Source organism: Microcaecilia unicolor, chromosome 9 (assembly GCF_901765095.1).
Source record: "Microcaecilia unicolor chromosome 9, aMicUni1.1, whole genome shotgun sequence".
NCBI classification, from domain to species: domain Eukaryota; kingdom Metazoa; phylum Chordata; class Amphibia; order Gymnophiona; family Siphonopidae; genus Microcaecilia; species Microcaecilia unicolor.
Genome location: NC_044039.1, coordinates 225978122 through 225984304, shown reverse-complemented (window position 1 = coordinate 225984304; position 6183 = coordinate 225978122).

Sequence of the window (6183 nt, the reverse complement as noted above, 5' to 3'; positions counted from 1 at the left end):
CAGCGGATTTCCTATGTGTACCTTATCTTGGCCTGTCGTTGTGGAATCAGTTGCGAGGAAGATGGAAAATTTATTTACAGTTTCAAAAAAGCCTTATCCTTGGCTTTAAGGCTAATTTTGGCTAAATGTTATAATTGGAAAAATTCTGTTTTTGTAGTTACAACTACATATAAGAGAAAATGTATTATAAACTGTTTTGGTGCCTTATAACATGGTATATCAAATAATGGCTTATGGACGTTTCCTTTAGGAAATTGTCCAAACCTTTTTAAACCCTGCTAAGCTAACTGCTTTTACCAGATTCTTTGGCAGTAAATTTGAGAGAAACTGTATAGTCATCTCAGGGATCACTTGTGGTATAAAAAGTGCTGAAAATCTGTGTCCAGTGCTTTCCGTATGTGAAAGTTGATTTGTTAGTATGTTAACTGGTTCATTTGGATGAAGTCAGCAACTGATGGTGTCTACGATTTGGTTTTGCTCACTGGGAAGAAATGTGGCATGTGACCCTCACTGACAGTTCAGGTGGCTTCTCAATATTGAAGAAATCCAAACCCTCCCAACATGTTCATGTAGAACATGGCAACTTTGTTGTCAACTAAACTTTTATATTAATTGTCTAGCAAACAAATTTCAATGTTCAACCACACAACCAGTACTGTGGTGCCAGCAGCTTCTGAAGAAGAAAAGTGCAATGAAACACAGGGGCTCCATAGAGCTTATGCTGTGCAGAGTAAAGCTGCTTTATAAAAGCTAAGTTATTTTATAAAACTTGGACTTTGAAAAGAAAAGAGCAAAAATGATAAAATATTTAGATATAAAGATAATAAAGGAAGGTAGGAGATTTTTGACAAATGATGTATCAGACAGCAGTTTTGCTGTTAACACTGAAGTCTTTCCTGTACTGCAGTGGCCTTTCTTTATATTGATACATCTAGAAGCAAACCTATATGGGTTGCATAAGAGTAGCCATACTGGCTTAGACCAGAGGTTCATCTAGCCCAGTATACTGTTTTCCAAACAGTGGCCAAGCCAGGTGTCAAGTACCTGGCAGAAACCCAAATCATGGCAACACTCCATACTACAAGTCCCAGGGCACGCAGTTGCTTCCCATGTCTTTCTCAATAGCAGACTATGGATTTTTCTTCCAGGAATTTGTCCAAACCTTTTTTAAACCCAGATATGCTAACCACTGTTACCACCTCCAGCAAATAGTTCCAGAGCTGAATTATTCACTGAGTGAAAAAATATTTCCATGTAACTTCCTCATAAGTACATAAGTAGTGCCATAGTGGGAAAGACCAAAAGTCCATCAAGCCCAGCATCCCGATTCCAACAGTGGCCAATCCAGGTCACAAATACCTGGCAAGATCCCAAAAAAGTACAAAACATTTTATGCTGCTGATCCCAGAAATATTTTCCCCAAGTCCAATTTAATAATGGTCTACGGACTTTTCCTTTAGGAAGCCAGCCAAACATTTTTTAAACTCTAAGCTAACTACCTTTGCCACATTTTCTGGCAACAAATTCCAGAGTTGAATTACATGTTGAGTGAAGAAAAAATGTCTCTTGATTCGTTTTAAATTTATTACTTTGTAGCTTCATCGTATGCCCCCTAGTCCTGGTATTTTTGGAAAGCGTAAATACACACTTCACGTCTACCCGTTCCACTCCACTCATTATTTTATAGACCTCTATCATACCTCCCCTCAGTTGTCTTTTCTCCAAGACGAAAAGCCCCAGCTGCTTTAGCCTTTTCCTCATAGGGAAGTCTGAAGTTGTCCCATCCCCTTTATCATTTTCATCACCCTTCTCTGCACCTTTTCTAATTCCACTATATCTTTTTTTTTTTTTTTTTTTTTTAGATGCGGCGACCAGAATTGAACACAATATTTGAGGTGGTCACACCATGGAGTGATACAAAGGCATAACATCCTCATTTTTGTTTTCCATTCTTTTTCTAATAATACCTAACATTCTATTTGCTTTCTTAGCTGCAGCAGCACACTGAGCAGAAGGTTTCGACGTATCATCAACAACAACACCACCTAGATCCCTTTCTTGGTCCTTGACTCCTACCGTGGAACCTTGCATGACGTAGCTATAATTCGGGTTCCTCTTTCCCACATGTGTCACTTTGCACTTGCTCACATTAAAGTGCGGGATACAAATGCCATGAGTGGGAAAGCGCGGGGTACAAATATAACAAAAATTTTAAAAAAATAATAAATTAAAATTTAGACTCCCAGTCTCGTAAGGTCCTCTTGTAATTTTTCACAATCTTCCAGCAATTTAACTACTTTGAATAACTGTCAGCAAATTTAATTACCTCACTAGTTACTCCCATCTCTAGGTCATTTATAAATATGTTAAAAAGCAGAGGGAAACCCCACTATCTACCCTTCTCCATTGAGAATACTGACCATTTAACCCTACTCTGTTTCCTATCTTTTAACTAGTTTTTAATCCACAATAGGACACTACCTCCTATCCCATGACTCTCCAATTTCCTCTGGAGTCTTTCATGAGGTACTTTGTCAAACATCTTCTGAAAATCCAGTTACACAATATCAACCGGCTCACCTTTATCCATATGGTTGTTTACCCCTTCAAAGAAATGTGATAGATTTGGTGAGGCAAGATTTCCCTTCACTAAATCGATGTTGGCTTTGTCTCATTAATCCATGCTTTTGAGTATGCTCTAATTTTGTTCTTATAATAGTTTCTACCATTTTGTCTGGCACCGACATAAGACTCACCGGTCCGCTAGTCTTTGTACTTTTGAAATGAGTAAAAAATTGATTTACTTCTACTTGTTCTACACCACTCAGGATTTTGTAGACCTCAATCATATCTCCCCTCATCTATCTCTTTTCCAAGCTGAAGAGTCCTAACCTCTTTAGCCTTTCCTCATAGGAGAGGAGTTCCATCCCCTTGTTTTGGTTGCTCTTCTTTGAACCTTTTCTAATTCTGCTATATCTTTTTATTTTTTTTGAGATACAGTGACCAGAACTGAATGCAATACCCAAGGTGGGGACGCACCACGGAGTGATACAAAGGCACTATAGTATTTTTGGTCTTATTCACCATCCCTTTCCTAATAATTCCTAGCATCGTGTTTGCTTTTTTGGCTGCCATACACTGAGCAGAAGATTTCAGTGTATTATCTACAATGACAGCAAGATCTTTTTCTAGAGCACTGACACCTAAGGTGGACCCCAGCATCAGGTAACTGATTCAGATTATTCTTTCCCATATTTAAATTTAATCTGCCACTTGGATGCCCAGTCTTCCAATTTCCAAATGTCTCCCTCCAATATTTCAGTCTGCAAGTGTTTTAACAACCTTTAAATAGTTTTGTATCAGCTGCAAATGTGATCACCTCACTAATCATTCTGATTTCCATATCATTTATGTTAAATAATACCGGTCCCAGTACAGATCCGTGTGGCACTCCACTGTTCACTCCTCCATTGAGAGTAATGACCGTTTAACTCTACCCTCTGGTTTCTGTACAATAGCCAATTCCTAATCCACACCAGAACCTTGCCTCCTATCACATGACTTTAATTTTCTCAAGTCTCTCATTAGGAACTTTATCAAAAGCTTCCTGAAAATCTAGATACACTACATCAACCGGCTCATGTTTATTCACGCCTTCAAAGAAATGAAGCGAATTTGTGAGGCAAGACTTCCCTCGGCTGAAGCCATGTTGACTGTGTCCATTAAACCATGTTTGTCTACGTATTCTATGATTTTATTCTTTATAATCGTTTCCACTATCTTGCCCAGCACAGACATCATGCTTACTGGGCTATAATTTCCTGGATCACCCTTAAAACCCTTAAAAAAAAAAAAAAAAAAAAAATTGGCGTCACATCAGGTACTATGGACGATTTTAATGACAGGTTACATATTACTAACAGCAGATCAGCAATTTCATGCTTGAGTTCTTTGAGTACTGTTGGATGTGTCATCAAGTCAAGGTGATTTACTACTCTTTAATTTGTCAGTTTGGCTCAGTACATCTTCCAGGTTCACTGAGATTTTTTTTCAGTTCCTCCACATCATCACCCTTGGAAACCATTTCTGGTACAGGCAGATCTCTTACATCTTCCGTGAAGACAAAAGCAAAGATTCATTCAGTTTCCTGCTATGGCCTTGTCCTCCCTGAGTGCCCCTTTTGCTCCTTTGTGATGTAACGGTCCCACAGATTCCCTCACAGGCTTTCTGCTTCTGATGTATGTGAAAAAGTTGTTACTGTGAGTTTTATCCTCTGCGGCCAGTTTCTCTTCATCATCTCTTTTAGCCTTTATTAATGATTTGCATCTGACTTGCCAGTGCTTCTGTTGCTTCTTATTCATTTGGGTTCTTTTTCCAGTCCTTGAAGGATAATCTTTTGACTGTAATGGCCTCTTATACCCCTGCTAGCTGACGTTTTCTCTTTTTTCCACTTTTGCAAATACATAGAATGTATCTGGACTGGGCTTCCAAGCTGGTATTTTTGAATAACGTTCATGCCTGATTTAGTGTCCTAACCTTTGCAGCCGATCCTTTCTTTTTAACCATTTTCCTCATTTTATTATAGTCGCCCTTTCAAAAGTTAAGTGCAGCTACAGTGATTTCCTTTATTTATTGCATTTGTATCCCACACTTTCCCACCTTTTTGCGGGTTCAGTGTGGCTTACAATAAGAAATGAATGATGGAAGTACAATTTGTTACAAATTGGTTATGAATTACATTGTGCAGAATTATGCGAGACAATCGAAGTGTCGTTAAGGAGTGCAACAATGGAACACAAACATTGAACATTGGAAGGAGACAATGGGAGCTTAAAGGGCAATACTAAGGCATAAAGACATACGGTATACATATTTCTGTGAGTAAAGGTATGAGTGATGTGAGATTACGGGGGATGAGAGTTTAGAAGTGGATGTATGGTGCATTAATGAACAGTAGGTGTGGACTTTATGTGTTTTGGCTCTTTCCGTAAGTTTTTTCAAAAAGATGGGTCTTCAATAATCTGCGGAAGGAAGCTTGCTCGTGGATCGTTCTTAAGTTGCGCGGCAGTGTATTCCAAAACTGCGTGCTCATGTGAGAAAAGGTTGACGCGTGTAGCATCTTGTATTTCAAGCCCTTGCAGTTGGGGAAGTGGAGGTTGAGGAAAGTTCGGGATGATCTTTTGGCGTTTCTGGGTGGTAAGTCGATTAACTCAGACATGTAGGCTGGGGCTTCCCAGATAGTAGCTCAAACTTGATCATATTATGATCACTGTTTCCCAGGGGACCCAACAGCGCCACCTCTCACACTAGGCCCTGCACGCCACTAAGGACAGAATCCAAAATGGCTCACCCTCATTAGTTTCTGGATCAGCTGCTCCAAGAAGCAGTTGTTTATTACATCTAGAAATTTTATCTCCCTGGCCCTGTCAGAGAAAAAAAAAAAAAAAGTGGACAGGTAGCAAATCCCTGGCTCTGCAACTCTTTAGCAACCAAAAAATCTTGCAGGTGTCCAGAGCACACCTGGAGAGGGATTAGGGACATTTCGGTCTATGGGAGTTGGTTGAAAGAAGTAAAGGAATATAAGCTTCTAGGAATTTTATAGCCAAGAAATCACTAACTCAGCCAACCCAACTGAAACCTTATTTAAATTTTACAGGACCTGGGAGAGGAGGAATTTCTAGAATTTACAGAGCGCTCCTCATGTATCGTAACCCTATTGTATATTATCTGTCAAGGGGGGGGGGGGGGGGTGGCTTATGATTGTGAACAATGCTGTCTACCGCCAACGCCTTGGTGGAAAGTGGTTACAAAATACTCTACTGTTAGTATTACACTCCTCAATGTTTGGCTAAGATGTTCCGCCAGGGTTCGGCTTTGTTCTGGTGCCAATGTGGGTTGGAGGGGGACATGTTCCATATATGGTGGACGTGCCCCCATGCCCAAACATTCTGGACCAGAGTTCTAAAGTTTGTTTTTAGTGTAACGAAAGTTAATTATAAACTAAAAATGGAATACTGTGTTCTCCACTTCAAACCCCGAGGAGTGAAGAAACATACTCACCACCTCGATTCACAAATGTTTGTGGCTAGCAAGTTGATCCTGGCAGTGTCATGGAGGAGCCTCCACCTAACAGGGCTTTGAGTAATTATGCAGAAGCTCTATTATATTCATCTAATGTCGAAG